General features: G+C 46.0%; 10 non-coding genes across 10 annotated transcripts; 6 read left to right on the top strand and 4 right to left on the bottom strand.

Annotated features, from left to right (window-relative positions):
* Positions 1 to 925: 925 nt before the first annotated feature.
* Positions 926 to 997, top strand: TRNAD-GUC. The gene has a single exon. It is a non-coding gene; the product is annotated as a tRNA-Asp (tRNA).
* A 1,064-nt stretch (positions 998 to 2,061) lies between these two features.
* TRNAG-UCC lies at positions 2,062 to 2,133 on the top strand. Its single transcript has one exon. It is a non-coding gene; the product is annotated as a tRNA-Gly (tRNA).
* Positions 2,134 to 3,799: 1,666 nt separating this feature from the next.
* Positions 3,800 to 3,871, top strand: TRNAE-CUC. The gene has a single exon. It is a non-coding gene; the product is annotated as a tRNA-Glu (tRNA).
* A 489-nt stretch (positions 3,872 to 4,360) lies between these two features.
* On the bottom strand, positions 4,361 to 4,431 carry TRNAG-GCC. The gene has a single exon. It is a non-coding gene; the product is annotated as a tRNA-Gly (tRNA).
* A 1,612-nt stretch (positions 4,432 to 6,043) lies between these two features.
* Positions 6,044 to 6,126, bottom strand: TRNAL-CAG. The gene has a single exon. It is a non-coding gene; the product is annotated as a tRNA-Leu (tRNA).
* Positions 6,127 to 7,779: 1,653 nt separating this feature from the next.
* On the top strand, positions 7,780 to 7,851 carry TRNAD-GUC. The gene has a single exon. It is a non-coding gene; the product is annotated as a tRNA-Asp (tRNA).
* Positions 7,852 to 10,457: 2,606 nt separating this feature from the next.
* On the top strand, positions 10,458 to 10,529 carry TRNAE-CUC. Its single transcript has one exon. It is a non-coding gene; the product is annotated as a tRNA-Glu (tRNA).
* A 451-nt stretch (positions 10,530 to 10,980) lies between these two features.
* Positions 10,981 to 11,051, bottom strand: TRNAG-GCC. The gene has a single exon. It is a non-coding gene; the product is annotated as a tRNA-Gly (tRNA).
* Positions 11,052 to 11,646: 595 nt separating this feature from the next.
* On the bottom strand, positions 11,647 to 11,729 carry TRNAL-CAG. Its single transcript has one exon. It is a non-coding gene; the product is annotated as a tRNA-Leu (tRNA).
* Positions 11,730 to 15,822: 4,093 nt separating this feature from the next.
* TRNAD-GUC lies at positions 15,823 to 15,894 on the top strand. The gene has a single exon. It is a non-coding gene; the product is annotated as a tRNA-Asp (tRNA).
* Positions 15,895 to 18,446: the final 2,552 nt, after the last annotated feature.

Below are 18,446 nucleotides of genomic sequence, written 5' to 3' on the forward strand. Positions count from 1 at the left end.
AAAAACGGAGACTTGCTCTCACGCCGCGTTCTGGGGAAACCCGACTTCACCTGATACACATTTCCAAAGCAGGAGCGCCTCTAAGAAGGCACCGGCTTAGGCGTGACCGTTGAGGAATGGGTTGAACAAGCGTCACGTCGCCTGTGAGGCCTGCGAGCCAAAGCTAAGACTTCGCGTGACCCTGAAGCTCTGAGGGGATTTTCCACCCGAGGAGAGGATGCTGCGAAAGGCCATTCCCAAATCAGTGGAGGCTTGATGGGTAAGGATGGGCTTGGCAAGGAACGAGGGACCAGATCAATATTTCAGGGGAAGTAAAGACATATCTCCTCTCCCACGCCCTTTGTACCCTTGCTCCTGCGGCTTCTTCCCCTCCTCTTTTCTCGCCCCCCTTTTAACTTGCCCCAGAGGCTGGCTCCCTTTTATTAACAGCAATTCCCAGTTTTTTCCACCCAGAGGATATGTTGAAAGGAAGGCTTTTTTCCCCTAGTAGTTTCGAATGTGCTTAATTTTTTTTCAATCGCATTGGTAGCTCTATTTCGATGTCTCTGGCTTCGTTGGAAACGTACTGGATTTAATTTTATGGATTCGAAAATGCTCTTCCGACTTTCAGAGCGCTCAGCCCCAGAGACAGACACACACGCTGTGGTGCAGAATTTCTTCTTTTGTAAATGAGCCTCTTTAATTGTGGGAGTGTTTGTGGAGGAGTAAGGAAACACGACAGGTGTGGTGACTGCGTGGGTAGCTTGTGAGGTAAAGAGAGCTAGAGTATGGTTGGAGTAAGGTAGACGGCAGAGGTAGGGAAGGCGGAAGGGGCTTCAAGATGTTTTATGAAAATGGGAAGAGGCCCACAGGAGAGACTGGGGGGAATGAACAAAGTGTCTGGGAGGAGCTAGTTGAGGCTTCAAGCTGAATAGGCTGCATGTACTCCTCGTTAGTATAGTGGTCAGTATCCCCGCCTGTCACGCGGGAGGCCGGGGTTCGATTCCCCGACGGGGAGAGCAAGGTATCTATTTTCTGCAATGCCTCTTCACTTTGGGGGGACCAAAACCTGGCCAAACGCAAAAGAAACCTTTGTGCCATTAGGCTGCCAAAACCCACCTTCAACAACTTCCCAGGAGCTAAACACAGGCAAGCTTCTTGGATGCTCCCTACTGTTTCACCCGTGATGCGTTTCCCCCTTCCAAGCTCAAGTAACCAAACTCATCTCCTCCTCAAATTCATTTAGTCAAGAGAGGGCATCTATCTTTAAAGTTATCCATCCCTAGCTTCTTACTCAAAAGGTGCGACCAGCAAGACCACAAAATCTGTGCCCAACATTCAATAGGGCAAGCCTGTGAGTCGCACATCAGGAAAAGGAGGGTCCATGCTTGCCATCGCCCAGCGTCCCAGTTCCTGCCTTCCAGAAGCTCCGACCCGAAGGCCCACTTTACAACTGCAAGCACTCCTCCTGCTCTTGCGCCTCGCCCACATCCCCAGACAGTTCTATTCACAAGCAAACTCATCTGTTCACAGAAGCCGGGCTCAAGGGAATTTTCGGAGGCAGGGAGGCTGGGAGAAGGGAGGGTTGATATGGGAGGGTTGAAGGACCAGAGGGAGTGCTAGGAAGATATGAATTTTGGTGCGGGTTTGGTCCCCCCAGCGCGTTCCTGCTTCACAAGTTCCCTCAATTAGACAGCACGATTTGCTGGGCTCCAGGAGAGGGAGTGTGCCGAGATCACATAACTAATTTGTAGCAAAAAAAAAAAAAAAGTACGGGTCTCCCGGGTACCCTGAAGCCAGGACCAGAGGCTTGGGACAACTTGACCAGGAGAGGTGTGGCGGAACTGGAGCAGCAACAGATTTACGTGAATGGCTGGAGTCTGAAAACTGTAGGGAAGGAGAGCGGTTGCCAGAGGGTCTAAAGAAGTTCTAGTCTGGCCTCAGTTTGGTGTGGAGCAGCGCACCGACTAGTAAGTGCCGGTGCAGGAACACAGGACTCTGGTGCCGCCCTAATTAACCAATCTGCGGAAAAGCTACATTGGCTGTCACTAGAGACTAACAGAGGAAGGGAACTTACTACCTGCGTTGGTGGTATAGTGGTGAGCATAGCTGCCTTCCAAGCAGTTGACCCGGGTTCGATTCCCGGCCAACGCAGTTTTTAATTCTTATCTTGCCACGTTGCTGAAGGATTCCAAGGTTTTCTGCGTTCGCCATGCCTCTTTGGAGTTCAAATACTAGTGCGTTTTTTAATATCTCTCTTCCAATAAACAATCGCCTACATTTCTCTCGGAGTTGGTTGATTGATGAGTCTGGAGACCAAAACTCCACTCACTTGAACCAAAATGGAATGCTTACTATGTGTTAGATATGGTTTCTTTTTCTGTCGCTTCCAACTCTTCGTGATCTCATTTGGGATTTTCTGGGTAAAGATACTGTAATGGTTCCTTCTCCAAATTATGGTCTTAGAGAGCTGAGTCTCTGTTAGATAAACAGAAAAGAAGCTTTTATTCTGGACGCGACCAAGGATCGGGGGCTTACCCAGAAGGATATTCCTTCCAAAGAAGGAGATCCAAGTGAAACCATGCCTGTCCATTTTCTGGCATTCTTATCCATCTCTTCCAGGAATATCTCGGCAGGGTGTCGATCAACTAGCAAGCTATTACAACAGTCTTGTTTGAGATGGTGGGAACTTGTCCTGGGGGTGGTAGCACTGGACGTAAATGGGAAATTTTAGGAAGGTAGAAAAGACTAGAAATAGGGTGAGAGGAGGGGGGGACCGAGGTAAGAGAAACTGAAAAGTTTAGGAAGACATCTGGGTTGACAGCCTGGGACATTGGTGACAGACACCCTGTCCAATTAGTGGAAGAGAAAGGTGTGAGAGTAAATGATCATGAGATCAATTTTAGGCATGCTATTTAAGATAATATTTAAGGAACTGCTACATCCACTAGGGCGGGCAGATAGATAAGATAGGTAAATGGAAATGAGAGACTGGAGGTCAGGAGAGAGATTAAGTATTGTATAAGAAAGTCTAGAAGTCATCTCGATTGGGATGATGGATGAAGGAAGGGAACTCTCACTCCTCAGAGTTTATAAAATGGGACAAGACACTAAGTTTTTGACTAAAGTCCTTACTCTGACTTTCCCATACTCGGTTTGGATGAGTATTTATGCACGCTCCAGAATGAAAGCAGGTGAGACAATTTGGAGGATTTGGAGAGAGATTCTCTTACACTCGAATACATCCATGAGAATGAGACTCCCTGCTTCCAGAGATCAAGACCAATTAGTAAATTAACCAATTTATGCGTTTCTATTGGCACACTGATGGAGCTGATATTGACTGGAAAGGCAAAAAAAAGAGTCAGGCAGAGAAGAGCCATTCAGATTGTTCCTTATCCAAAGGAAGAGGAGGTGCAAAGGCATTCCTTCAAGGTATCTGCAAAGACCCCGAAGAGGGAAAAGCGCAGCACGGAAACAAAGGGGCAGCTGAAGATTCCCTAGGAATCAAACGATAGGCGGCATGTAGTAAGACATGGAATCGGGAGGTGTTGGGGTCGGGAAAAGATAGGCAGAGGTTAGGGATTCGAATTCTTATTATGAAGGTTCTCTGTTCATTTGAGGAAGGGGGTGGTGGTATATGGGGGGGAAACTCGAATGTAGGAGAGTAGCAGATGGATAGGTCGGCGTGACTGGTGGTAACAGAAAGACAAGTGAAATTAGTCCAAGGAACAGACTTGAACAGAAATGAGTTCAGTGGGTTGCTGGAAGATTGAGAAACACGTGTGAACAATGCAAAGGGTGAGCAGAACTGTCATCTTCCCTGGTGGTCTAGTGGTTAGGATTCGGCGCTCTCACCGCCGCGGCCCGTGTTCGATTCCCGGTCAGGGAAAATTGTTTTAAACTCTTGGCTAATCAAAAACTTAAGTGAATTCTTTCCGCTTTCTGCGGTTTATCTGTAACCTCTACTTTCACAATTGCTTCAATTCCCCAGCCACTTCGTCCATAGCAAGGAAAACCAGAGGAAGAAGTGAGAGAACTCCCAGTCCAGTCCTAATAGTCTACTTGGACAACTAGGGAAAACGAAACACAACTTTCGGCAGAAACCCAGTTCTTTAGGTTCCTAGGGAGGCAGTCTCCTCTCTCCTCCCCCCCCCCCCCCCCCCCCCCCCCCCCCCCCCCCCCCCCCCCCCCCATTGTCAATCTCTGGTCTCAGTAAAGTAGTAGCAGGGCGTAGAGAGATAGACAGAAGTGACAAGAGCTAGAAGAAGAGAATGGGCATAATGATCATGAACAGGAAATGCGAGCTGTAAGCCTCCTGTGGTAGTGGTCCAAAAGCACAAAAACAGGACTCGAGTTAAAAAAAAAAAAACGAACTATTTGCATGGGCCGGGAATCGAACCCGGGCCTCCCGCGTGGCAGGCGAGAATTCTACCACTGAACCACCCATGCAATACTACGTAAACAATACGTATGTTCACTGACGTCTCTGATCTGCCTGGACAAATACTTGTTAATCATGTCCCAGACCCAAAAGTTGAATATGAAATCACCCTAACTTAAACCTTATTCTTCTAGACTTCATACCCCGCCTCCTTTCTAGGTTCATCTTCCTTTCCCCCTATGTATTCTTCCATTTTCCTACTTCTTTCTCCTTTCCATCTTCCCTCTCCTTTTTCTCCTTTTCTCCATTTTCTTGCTCCTTCTCCATTTTCTTGCTCCTTCTCCTTCCTCTAATCCTTTTTCTTTTCTTCCACGTTCTCTTACTGACTTCTACACCACTACCTGAAGGAAAGTCCTACGATTGCCCTGAAAGTCTGGAACTATATTGTTGGACCTTTTCAAATAGTCCCACCTTCATTAAAGATGTTCCTCCACACACCCTTCCTCCACCTACAAGCAGCTTAGTGGAGGCTGCCTAGGTTTGGGGGAGAAGGGATCGGTATAGGTGGAGTCAAGACTCTGGCAAGTCCTTCTCTCTTCTTCCCGTAGCTCTCAAGGCTGTCAAATGCCTTCAATGAGGACAAACATGGAATCACAGTCAGCCTCCTCACTGGTGGTAAATTTTTCATCTCGTGAAGGCTACAAGCCAAAACTAAAGTGGAGGAAGTGTTGGAGCATGACTTTTTGTTTGCAGGTGATTGTGCACTCGATGCAGCCTCAGAAACTGAGGTGCAACAAAGCATGGATCAATTCTCTGCTGCTTGTGCTAAGTTTGGCCTAATAATTAACATCAACAAAAAGCAGGCTCTCCATCAGCCAGCAGCACGTTGTCCCTGGTTCCATGCACCATCGGTTACAGTAAAGGGCTTCGAACATTGAGGATAAGTTGTGGATAAATTCTCTCACCTTGGCAGTATACTTCCCAGGGATGTCCACATTGATAACGAGATTGACGCAAGCATTGCCAGAGCTAGCTCAGTGTTCGGGAAGCTCCGAAGGAAAGTGTGGGAGAAGAGAGGCATTAGGCTGATTACCAAACTGAATGTCGACAAGAGCCGTTGTGAGAACACAACTCCGTTGTTCCAATGTCAGATGTACACTGGCCAAAAAGCATGATTTTATAGAGAACTAACATGGGACAAGCGCTCACAAGGAGATCAGAAAAAAAAAAAAGCGATACAAGGACACTCTCAAGGTCTCGCTTAAAAACTTCAGAATTAAAAACTAGTCCTGTGGGACCTCCCAGCATGGCGTGTCCTCATCAGACAAGGGGCGGTGCTGTGCTGTATGAGCAAAGCAGAATTCAATTGCCCCCCCCCAAAAAACAACGTGAGATAGGCAAATTCAGAGAAGCTTCCCCAACTGTCCATATGGACTATTTGTGTCCGACCCGTGGCAGAACACTCCGAGCTCGAATTGGCCTGATGAGCCACGGTCGCACACAGTGAAATTCGAATCTAACGCAGTGATGTTCTTTTGGTCTGCAACAAAAGATGTTCTTTTGGTCTGCAACAAAGGAGGACAACAACCCGCCAATTAACTAAGTAAGTAACCAACCGCCTCTCAGCCAGCCAGCCAGCCGCAGAATTTTAGAATCAGATTAAGAAGCTTAAAAGGAAATTGTCAGAAGTGGGATTCGAACCCACGCCTCCAGGGGAGACTGCGACCTGAACGCAGCGCCTTAGACCACTCGGCCATCCTGACTGACAGTAACACAGGGGTCCCTTCATTCTAGAGATAGGAGATATAACAATACCATTGTTTGACACTTTTCAGTTCACCTACCTAGCTTCTTACACGCCCTCTAAACTTCTCCCTCCCTCACCAGCGCTGTCCAGAAACACTCTTCCACGACCCTGCTCGCCTCTCCACGACAGCGCGGAAACCCATAGACCCGCGCCACTACAAGCTTCCCTCACTTGCCCAGACTCCTCCGGTTCCTCTTGTTCCCGGCAACCACAGCTCTCTGACCTCCTCCAACTGTGCCCCCACCCCCTTGCCTCTGTCTCTGTGAGAATACGCCTGCTCAGCCCCGAGACCATTCTTCTAGCCGCAGGGGTCCTCAGACTTTTTGAATAGGGGGCCAGTTCACTGTCCCTCAGACTGTTGGAGGGCCGCATCTGGCCGGCGGGGCCGTAGTTTGAAGACCCCTGTCTAGACCCTCCCTTTTCCCAACAAGCAGGTCCCCTGCACCTGTTGGAAGCCAAGCACTGGCTCTCGCGACACTGGAGCTGAGGATACAAAGAGAGAACAGATCAAAGGAGGAAAAAAAGAAAAAACGGAGACCTGCTCTCACGCCGCGTTCTGGGGAAACCTGACTTCACCTGATACATATTTCCAAAGCAGGAACAGGTGTTCTTGTTCTAAGAAGGCACCGGCTTAGGCGTGACTAGGACCCATGGAGGAATGGTTGTGCAAGAGTCACGTCGCTTGTGAGGCCTGAGAGCCAAAGCTTAGACTGCGCGTGACTTTGAAGCTCTGAGGGGATTTCCACCCGAGGAGAGGATGCTGCGAAAGGCCATTCCCAAATCAATGAAGGGTTAACGGGTAAGGGTGGGCTTGGCAAGGAACGAGGGACCAGATCAATATTTCAGGAGAAGTAAAAATTGTCCAGGCGGGAAGAGACCGACTCAAAGGGGCAGCCGTTGCGGCCTTTGAGCAGTCAAACGCTCTCCCGTCTTGCCCCAACACCCACCTGCCCATCGGCCACCTACCTCCTGTCGCAGCACCCGGACAGCACCGCTCTTTCTAGGACACATCTCCTCTCCCACGCCCTTTGTATCCTTCCTCTGCGGCACCTCCCCCTCCTCTTTTCTCGCCCCCTTTTCACTTACCCCAGATTCTGGCTCCCTTTTATCAATGGCAAATTCTAGTTTTTTTTCCACCCAGAGGATATGGTGAAAGGAAGGCCGTTTTACTGTAGTTGTTTCTAATATGCTTAATTTTTTTCAATCGCATTGGTAGCTCTATTTCGATATCTTTGGCTTCGTTGGAAACGTACTGGATTTAATTTTATGGATTCGAAAATGCTCTTCCGACTTTCAGAGCGCTCAGCCCCAGAGGCAGACACACACGCTGTGGTGAAGAATTTCTTCTTTTGTAAATGAGCCTCTTTAATTGTGGGAGTGTTTGTGGAGGAATAAGGAAACACGACAGGTGTGGTGACTGCGTGGGTAGCTTGCGAGGTAAAGAGAGCTAGAGTGTGGTTGGAGTAAGGTAGACGGCAGAGGTAGAGAAGGCGGAAGGGGCTTCAAGGTGTTTTATGAAAATGGGAAGAGGCCCACAGGAGAGACTGGGGGGGAATGAACAAAGTGTCTGGGAGGAGCTAGTTGAGGCTTCAAGCTCAGACAGATATCTTCCTCGTTAGTATAGTGGTCAGTATCCCCGCCTGTCACGCGGGAGGCCGGGGTTCGATTCCCCGACGGGGAGAGCAAGTTATCTATTTTCCACAATGCCTCTTCACTTTCAGGTGACCAAAATCTGGCCAACGCAAAAGAAGCCTTTGTGACATTAGGCTGCCAAAAACCACCTTCAACAACTTCCCAGGTGCTAAACATACGCAAGCTGCTTGGAAGCTCCCTTGCGTTTTTCATCCGTGATGCGTTTGCTCCCCGTCCTCCAGGCTGCAATCTCGGGTAACTGTCCCAAGTTCATTGTAGCCGAGGCCGAAGCGCTCACAGCAGAAAAGAGACCTGGATTGCTATCTCCCACTGCTCCCAACTCCCGGCTTCGAGGACTTCCGATTCAAATGTCAAATTTACAGTAGCATGCTCTGACCCTCAGATTGCGCCTTGCCCACATCCCCAGATACTTAATTCTACTTATACGCTAATTTGGGTGGACACAAGCATAACCAGAACTTCCGGGAGCAACAGAACTCCGAGGCAGGGGGAGGGGAGGTTTGAATGGTGGCGGCAGACCGTGGAGAATTAAGAGGGGGTGGGGGGATACTTGGGAACCAAGAACTTTGGCAACTAAATCCAGCATAGTTCCCGAGTTGGTGTTGGGGTGATCCTGGGCTTTGGCCGACAACAGGTCATATTCCTCGAGCGTATTCTTGCTTCAGATCCCCTAGTACTCCAGCAAGAGCAGGCGGGTTTTAGTTGGACTGCGGCAGGATTGTATGCTGAGCTCTCTTTTCCATTAGGCACACCATTGGCTTTGGTGACGCACTCTCAGCTGCTGCAGAGAAACGCCCGCGTCTATGGTTCGGGGTGGTACCAGAAGCTAGGAGACCAACCTTGGGACTACTTGGCCTTGTGAGATGTAGCTGAGCTGTGGCAACAAAAGGCTTCCAGAAATGGCGAGAGCTATGTAGGGTCTGAAATCTGCGGCATGGAGCGCGGTGGGCATGGAGCGCGGTGGGCATGGAGCATAGCTGCCAGAGAGCTTAAAAGAGTTCTAGGCTGACCTCCGTTGTGACCAGAGAGCAGGCTAGCAGGAGCAGGTGCGGGACAGCAGGGCTCTGTGCTGACCCATCTGCAGTGGAGCTGCCGGGGATCTCACTGTACCTTGGCAGAGGAAAATTACCGGACGGTAGCATTGGTGGTAAAGTGGTGAGCATAGCTGTTTCCCATGCAATTGATTCAGCTTCGATTCCCAGCCAACGCAACTTTCTCTTTTTCTTCTCTTGTTTCATTGAATCCTACTCAGATTATAAAGACTCTTCTCCTGCGCTCCTTCCCCTCCTCGTTTAAGCCCTCTGGAGCCTTCTTAGTATGCTCCCTAGACCCCATCTACCAGTATCTATCTTTCATCTTCCTAGTTATGGGATTGGATGCGGCATCTCAAGGACAAAACTTATGGAGCCCCTAACATGTGCAAAGTGTGTTTTTGTTTGTTTGTTTGTTTTTTCCCCTGTTGCTTCTGACTCTTCATGACTCCAATTTGGATTTTCTTGGCAAAACTGGAGTGGTTACCACTTCCCTCTCCAAGGGCAGACCATAGTCTTAGAAGGCTGTATCTTTGGTAGCCAAAGAGAAGCTTTAGCTTTAGTACGCAGGAACTTTTATGCTGGAGAGGAGCAAGGATCTGGATCTTACCCATCATGATGTTCCTTCCAAAAATCGAGCTCCAATCTGGCCTATCTATCCTTTAGCATCCCTGTCCGGCTTCTCAAGTATTGTCTGGCAGAGGTTCCCGATGCAGAGGCGGACCAGACCATTTAGCGGAATGACCCAAGTGTAGGAGGGGTGCGACTGGATAGGTAGGCCTGGTTGGTAGTGACAATAGAAAAGTAAATGAGAGCAGACCAGAAAAGAAGTCTAGAAGAGAGAGTGAGTCCAGAAGTGATGAATAGAACTGTATCGGCTGATCTTTGTGGAGGGTGGGCCACTTGGCCTGGGAAAATGCCTAAAAATGATCCCCACCCACCTGAATCTCCCTTGAGAAAGCTACCTGGTTTCCTAAGGGAATCGCCCATCTCCAATTAATCTGGAAATCACTTTGGTCTGGGAAACAACCACCAGCCCCTTACTGATTTGAAAATTAGCCCTTAATCGCTCCCTAGCCCCAAACCATAGAAAGCTAATAAAAAACCGAGTCTGTATCCCAAACCTTTGCTAATTCCTATCAGGAGTTTTCCCGCAGAGTGGTTTCTCAGTGTAAAGCCAAATTTGCCAAAAACCTACCTTTGGTAATTCCTATTAGGAATAGCGCTCTGAAGGAAGTTCCCAGTGAAAATAAATTTTTTTTGGGGGGGCAAAAACTTCTACTGCAGATCGGGACTGCGAATTCTTTCTCAAAAACTTGGAACACCGGCCTGGGGAACCCATCCAGGGGTCCTCAAAGTGCGGCCCGGGGGCCAGATGTGGCAGCTGAGGACGTTTATCCTCCTCACCCAGGGCTATGAAGTTTCTTTATTTAAAGGCCCACGAAACAAAAGTTTTGTTTTTACTATAGTCCGGCCCTCCAACAGTCTGAGGAACAGTGAACTGGCCCCCTATTTTAAAAATGTAAGGACCCTGAAGAAACTGAAGATGTGTAAATGATGAATAAGGCCAATATTATAATGAAAAAAAAAAGTTCTCTAGAACTCCCTGGTGGTCTAGTGGTTAGGATTCGGCGCTCTCACCGCCGCGGCCCGGGTTCGATTCCCGGTCAGGGAAATATGTTTTTACTCAGTTCTCCTAAGAGATCTATTGAAAATAAAAGAATGAGCGTACCTTTCAGTCTCTCCCACTCCTTCGCTGCAAATTGTAACCTGGTTGCGCCCCTTAGATCAATTGCTAGAGCAGAATGAGAAATGGAAACAGTATAATGAAGCGCACCAGTTTCAAGTATCTTTTCAGACGGTGCAAACTAGTCCTCTGGCAAATTGGTGAGTGCAATGAGGGGTCGAGGATGTGGAGGGGTCCGGCGTGCAAGGATAAGAACAATAGAGAGCAACAATTTCTGCCAAAAGACTTGTTCTTTATGTACCTAAGGAGGCTTTTCCCTGCTGTCCATGAAAATTAAGAGACTGTAAGGATTGGGACTGGCAAGAGAAGGTGGAGAAATTAGTAAAAGTGCTCTTTCCTTGGAGATACCTCGCAGGGAGTCCTCCAAAACGTACCCTCATGCATGGGCCGGGAATCGAACCCGGGCCTCCCGCGTGGCAGGCGAGAATTCTACCACTGAACCACCCATGCAAGATTCTCGGTAACCACCTCAGCAGCACCTTTGACCTTAAACGACACATAGATTTCTAGTAAAATACGTTTTGTTCCAATACAGAATTTAACATATCATGTGCCTACCCAAACCAGCAGTTGATCCCTGTTACTTTCCTCACCCTAAACTTCCCTCTTCCTTTTCGTCGTCTTCTCCCCTACATACTCCTCCTATTGCCCCTCCCCATTCTCTTTCTCTAATTCCTTTCCCCCACCCTTACTCCTTCTCTTTTTCCTGGTTCTCTTAACTGCTACACCACCTCAACGGGAAAAAGTCTTATGACTGGCCTGAATATAATCATCTGAAGCTATATATTTTTTCAGAAGGTCTGTGTTCCATGTGTCCGCTTCTCTTCCAAACTACTCTCCAGTGAAAATGCAGCTTAGTTCTCAAACGGGCCACAGCTTCACTCCACACACCTTTCGTCCATTCACGGGAATTTATGTGGAGGTTCAAGAAAACTGAGAAAGTATTGATGCCGTTGGACTAAGGGGAGTGAGCAAAGTTATCGCCACTCTCTCGGACACCATTGAATAGAGCCAGAACGTTAGGAGGCAGCAAAACGAAATTTGATGTCAGAAGTGGGATTCGAACCCACGCCTCCAGGGGAGACTGCGACCTGAACGCAGCGCCTTAGACCACTCGGCCATCCTGACTTCTGCAACTGCTGCTCCCCACTTCCTCTTTGATGGTAGGTATCTCAAGCTTACCATTGTTCCACTCAATCTTCAGATGAAGAAATTGAAATTATTTCTAATCATGAAAAGATGCTCCAAATCATTATTGATCAAAGAAATGCACATTAAGACAATTCTGAGATACCACTACACACCTCTCAGATTAGCTAAGACGACAGGAAAAGATAATGACGAATGTTGGAGGGGATGTGGGAAAACTGAGACACTGATACATTTTTCTTTCTAGATGCGATTTTTCTTGTGCAGCAAGATAACTGTATAAATATGTATACATATATTGTATTTAGCATATACTTTAACATATTTAACATGTATTGGACTACCTGCCATTTAGGGGAGGGGGTGGGGGGAAGAATGGGAAAAGTTGGAACAGAAGGCTTTGCAAGGGTCAGTGTTGAAAAATTATCCGTGCATATAATTTTGTAAATAAAAAGCTATAATAAAAAAAAAAAAAGAATAAGATTACCATCGTTCCACATTTAGTTCGTCTAATCCAGCCGCTTTCATGTGCTCTAAGCTCTTCCTCCTGCATCTGTGCTAAGAAAGTCTATGTGTCCAGAACCACCCTTCCACAACTGTAGGTTCCAACCTGCCACTTCATACCCACACATACACTCTCAGTCTGGCACAGCAAACTACCTCACTTGTCCAAAGTCCTCCTGCACCTCTAGTGCACTGGATATCCATTACCGTGACCTCCTCCAATTGCACCCTACCAACTTTTCTCTGTCTCTTTTGGGAATACGTATGCTCAGCCCAGAGACCATTCTTTAAGGGCCTTCCTTTTTCCAACAAGCAATGTCCCTGACACCTACTGGGATCCAAGCAATTTCTCCAACACCGAAGCTGCAGATATAAGTGGAGAGCTGTTCGTTTAAAGGCGGGGAAAGGGGGAATGGAGACTTGTTCTTACGCAGTGTCCAATCTTCTAGGGAAAATTGACTTTGCCTAATACACATTTCCAAAGCAGGAGAGCCTCTGTGAAGGCTGTGCCCTAGGTGTGAGCAGGACACACCCTGGAATGGTTGTGTAAGCATCAAGTCGACTTGGGAGGCCTACAAGGCAAAGCAGACTAGGAGTGACCTAGAAGCTCTAAGGGGATTTTCAATCAAGGAGAGAATGCTGCTAGAGACCATTCCAGAAACAGTGGGGGCACCTGACAGATAAGGATGGGGTTGGCAAGGGACAAAGACCAGGTCAGCATTGCAGTGGAAATGAAAATTGTCAAGAGGGAAGAGACCAGGTCAAAGAGGAAGTTGATGGATCCCTGGACAAACAGCTCTCTTTCTTCTGACCCCATCATCCACCTGCCCATTGCTCTTCAACCTTCAGGCTGAGCTCCCAAAAAGCACCAGTCTTTTTCAAAAATATCTCCCCACCCACCTGCCTTTTGGAACCCCCTCCTCTTTCTTGGGTAGTCCCCTTTCTTCCTCCCCTTTTGATCATTTCACTTTCACCAGGAATTCCTTCTTTGGTCGATAGTAACTCCCAGTTTCCTAGAGGATATCATGAGACTAAGACAATTTTACCCTAGTATCCTGGAAGTGGTTAATTTTTTTTTTTGGGGGGGGGGCATTTTTAAAAATATTTTACACATAAATACAAAATAAAAAAGAAAAAAAATGTCATGTCCACAGTTAATCATAAGAGAGGATTCAATACAAGACCTATTTCCATTTCAAGATAACCTATATAATAATATCTTCCTTCCTTAGTCTTTTTGTGTATTTCTAAATTAACCAGTTCATGATTTATTACAACACAGCAATATTTCTTTCTGGATTCAACTACTGTTTCCCTTCATAGGATTCTTGAGATCACTTAGGGTATTTATAATAGTCAAAATAACTTGATTGGTCCAGGTTATTATTAAAATAATGCTGCTGGGAGCCAAGATGGCAGAGTGAAGCCAGGAAGTTGCTTGAACTCTCCCCAATTTCCCTTGGAAACAACATAAAACCAAGATTCTGAAAAGATCCTGGAATTTCAGAACATATAAACAGACAGATTGAAATAATTTTCCAGTTCAAGAAAGTTTGGAAGGACTTCAAGAAAGTTCGGTCTCACTTGGTTAAAAGAGAAAAGCAAGCCAGCAGAAGATCCTTAACCACAGTAAATACCAACACCAGAGACTCCTCTATCAGGCTCAATAAAACACCAGCACAACAAACCAATGGGGCATTCAAAAAATCAAATTGCCAGTTTGGAAAACCAGGCAATAACAGGTGGAATTGTGTCAGGCTACTTCCAACCCCTGTGAGCAAGTCCAGAACACTAGGTCTCTGTGCTGAAAGCCAAAGCTCAAAGGTGAACAATAAGGAAAAAGGAAAGGAAAGGAAAGGAAAGGAAAGGAAAGGAAAGGAAAGGAAAGGAAGGAAGGAAGGAAGGAAGGAAGGAAGGAAGGAAGGAAGGAAGGAAGGAAAGAAGGAAGGAAGGAAGGAAGAAAGAGAAAGAAACAAACAAACAAACAACTGAAGAAAATCACATTTAAAAACTAAAATTGGGCAAATGGAAGCTAACAACTCTATGAGACATCAAAAATCAGTTAACAAACTATAAAGAATTAAAAAAAAAAAAAAAAGAACAAAATGTAAACACCTCAGTGGAAACACAACTGATTTGGAAAATAGATCCAGGAGAGACAAAGAATTATCTAACTGAAAGCATGATTAAAAAATTAGCCTAGATAGTATCCTTCCAAAAATCATTAAAGAAAACTGTCCTGATATACTAGAGCCAGAGCTCAACTAGTCATTGAAAGAATCCATCGATCATTTCCTGAAAGGGATCCTACAAGGAAAACTCCAAGAAACATTGTAGCTAAATTCTACAAGCTGCCAAAAAGAAACAATTCATGTAGGTAGGAGCCACAGTTAGGATTTAGCAGTCTTTACAATAAGGGATCTTAAGTCCTGAAATACCATATTCTTGAGAGCAAAGGAGCTTGAATCGCAACCAAAAACCAACTGCTGCAGGACAGAGCACAATCTTTCAGGAGAAGAGATGAACCTTCAGCAAAGTGGGGGAGTTTCAGTCATTTCTGATTAAACAACAACAACAACAACAAAAAAAAAAAACAGAACTAAACAGAAAATGTGATCAAGAAAATTTGCTTCAAGAGAAGCAAAAAAAAGGTAAATGGAAAGGAGAGAAGTTATTTAAAGGTTAAACTGTTCACATGGGAAAGATACTTATAACTCTTGAGAAGTGTATCTTTAAGGCAATTAGAAGGAGTATACATAGACAAAGGGTCTGGATATAAACTGATTTTAATGTGATGACATAAAAGAGAGGGTGGAAAAATAGTATTTCTCTTACTGTATGAAATATTCTCTTAGTTCTGCTCATTTCGTTCTTCATTATTTAGTGGAAGTCTCTCTAAAATCATTGACCTCATCTTTTCTTTTTCTTATTTTTTTTAATAGAAGAATACTTTTCCATTATGAACATATACCACAATTTATTTAGCCGTTCTCTAATTGTTGGACATCTCCAAAATTTTCAGTTCTTCGCCTCCACAAAGAGAACTGCTCTAAATATTTTAGAATAGGTAGATTATTTTCCATTTTCCCAAATCATCTTAATAATGGTATTGGTGGCTAATTTCTTAAAACATATTGAAAGCTGTATTTCAATATCCATGGTTTCCTTATAATTTATTGAATTTCATTCTCTACCTTCAAAAACGTAATTCTGAGAAATTGTAATTTCGTAGGCTGCTGGAGACTTTCAGAGGGATGAAACACACTGAAACACGGAAGCACTAAAGCCAAGTTGAATTTCTTTTGGAAAAGAATCTCCTTAGTTGCCGCCAAGGACAATCGTCTGTCCTGAAGGACAATAGACAAAAGGTATGGTGGCTGGCTGCGGAGATGGCTTTCGAGTTGGACTGAGAACCGGAGACTAATTCAAGTCAAAAAGTAGGAGGATAGGTGAAAAGGAAAAAGGAAAGTCATAGGACTTGTTAAAAATCCAAGCAGAGGCTGATAGAGGAAGAGAAAAGCGTGTCCTCAAAACTACTTAAGGGTCCAAATGTAAGTACCTGTATCCATCCTCGTTAGTATAGTGGTCAGTATCCCCGCCTGTCACGCGGGAGGCCGGGGTTCGATTCCCCGACGGGGAGGAGTATGGTTTTTTTAAGCAATCTTTTCCCTTTTTCACCTAAAGGCGGCCAGAGAGTCATCTTCGCTAGCGCTCTGACCAAGGCAAGCTTCTTAGAAACTTCCTCCATGATCGTTCAACAGTCGGCTCTTTTTCAATCTCAGGTACCCAAGGATATCATCGTCTCATATTCATTTAGAATGTTTTTTTCTTTTTTTTCTTTTTCCTTTTCTAGTCAATATCAGCTCTATCAGTATGCCAGGAGTAATTCAGAGCTTGATTGGTCCTGATTTCCTGATACAGGGAGTTTTATGGTTTTTCCTGATACAGGGAGTTTTATGGTTTTCCCTCTTTTGCCATCAATCATTTGCCTCGTCCCCAAAAGGAAGCACCAGCTAGAGAAAGGACTCTGTGTCCCACGAGAGCTGTGAGCCGTTCACAGTTGTCCTGGAGAGAGAAGCACCGGGGTTGCCATCGTCCAGCTCCCCCAACCCCTGCCTCCGAGTAGCTCCGACCTAAATGCCAGTTTACAATCCCATGTGCTCTGACCTGCAGGTTGCGCCAAGTCCACATCCTCAGACACTCAGTCCTACCCACACGCAAACACGGGTGGACACGGCATAACCGGAATCCGGGCGCAAGAGAACACAATAGTTTGGAAAGGGTTACGAGAGCGAAAGCAGAACCATAAAGTATGGAGTTGGGTACTCGGGAAGCAAGAGCTCTGAAAACCAAATCCAGCAAAGTTCACGAGCTGCTATCGGGGAGGTGGAGGGCTTAGGCCTACAACAAAAGAGACTTCGTGTGTGCTCTGTCTCATTCCCGCTCGAACCAGCCGAAAGCTGGCAGGCACTACCCGGTCTGCAGGAGGCTTGTGGACCAAGCTTTATTTTCAGCAACCACACTACTGACTGGCGACGTCTTCGACCCGCACTCTCAGCTGCAGCAGAGGAATTTCCGCCCCTGTGGTATCGTGTGGTAGCCGGAAGGCAGGAGCAGATGCTTTGGAACAACCTAGAAGTAATGGAGTTAGTTGGGGCAGCAATAGCTTGCCAGAAAAAGCAAGAGACAAGTTGGTCTGAGGGCTTCAAGCAAGGACAGCGGCTGCCAGGGAACCAAAAAGAATTTTGGTCTGGGCTCTGTTCCTTTGCAGAATAAACGAGCGGCCCCGGCTGGCAGATCCGCAAGTGAACTGCCCCTGTTCTCATACTGAGCTGTGATGTTGGTGGTATGATGGCGAGCATATCTACCTTCCAAGTACTTGACTTGGGTTCGGTTCTCGGCCCATGCAACTTTTAACCCAGTTCTCTTTTGCTACATTGCATGGCAGAGTATGAAGTATGAAAAGTGTAGACTCTTTTGCATCAGCTCTCTGCCACGCTTCTGTCTTCATTCCTTCCTCTTTGGGGACCTATTGGGGCCCCAAATGTTTCGTACCCCAGATCTACTAGTGAGCTTTCACGTCTCTCCGACATCTTTCCGGTTGTCAGGTTAGATGCTGCATCTCAAACCCCAAACTTCACTTCACGTCAATTGAAGAACAATGGAGTTCCTAATATACGGGAGATAACAGTCATTTTTCAATTGTGTCTGACTCTTTGTGACCCCATTTAAGATTTTCTTGGTAAAGTCACTACAGTCATTTGTCATTTCCTTCTGCAAGGTATGATCTGAGAAGGCTGCATCTCTGGTAGACAAAGAGAAGCTTTAACTTTAGCTCATAGGAGCTTTTATATTGGAGGGGACCAAGGATCTGGACCTTCCTTCCAAAGATCGAAATCCCCCTGAAGCCATGTCTGTCCATTCTCTGGCATTCCTGTCCATGTCCTCCAGTTATATTTCGGCAGAGACTCCTATACATAGAGAACAACTAACAAGCTGTTACAACAGTCTAGGTTTGAGATGATGAGGACCTATAGTGGGGTGGTAGCTATGTCGCTGAGAAAAGGGGGGTATATAGGAGAAATATTAGGAAGGTCTAACCAATTCAACAATTACTGCCTTTTGGGCCGTGGGAATTGGGGTGAGGGAAAGTGACAAGTCTAGGATAACATCTAGGTTGCCAGTCTGAGAGCGTAGGACATTGGTGATAATCCTCTCTAATTAAGGAAATCATGAGATCAGTTTTTGCTATGATGAATATAAGGTGTCTATGAAGCTTCTGCTTTGAAAATGTCTAATAATACATATTTGGAAATGAGAGATTGAAAGTCAAGGTAGAGTCAAGTCAAATCTAGAGTCATCTCCATGGAATGATGCTTTAAGGAAAGGGACCCTCATTCTTGAACGTTTTTAAAATGAGAGAGAATAGTGGGCTTTGCCCCTGTCCCCTAGTTGGATTTGTAGTTTCATATACTCCAGAAGGAAGACAGGTGAGACAACAGGAAGGATTCGGAGAGGGATTATCTCGAAGTTGAGCACACCTCAGGACTGTGATTCAAGGAATCAGGACCAATAAAGCTCTGAGTTACTCATAGCATACTGATAGAGCTGATACTGACTTAAAAAAAAAAAAAAAAAAAAAAAACCCAACCCAGACTGCCTGAGCAGAGATTTTTATCTGCAGAAATCGAA

This window comes from Sarcophilus harrisii, chromosome 4, assembly GCF_902635505.1.
Source record: "Sarcophilus harrisii chromosome 4, mSarHar1.11, whole genome shotgun sequence".
NCBI classification, from domain to species: Eukaryota; Metazoa; Chordata; class Mammalia; order Dasyuromorphia; family Dasyuridae; genus Sarcophilus; species Sarcophilus harrisii.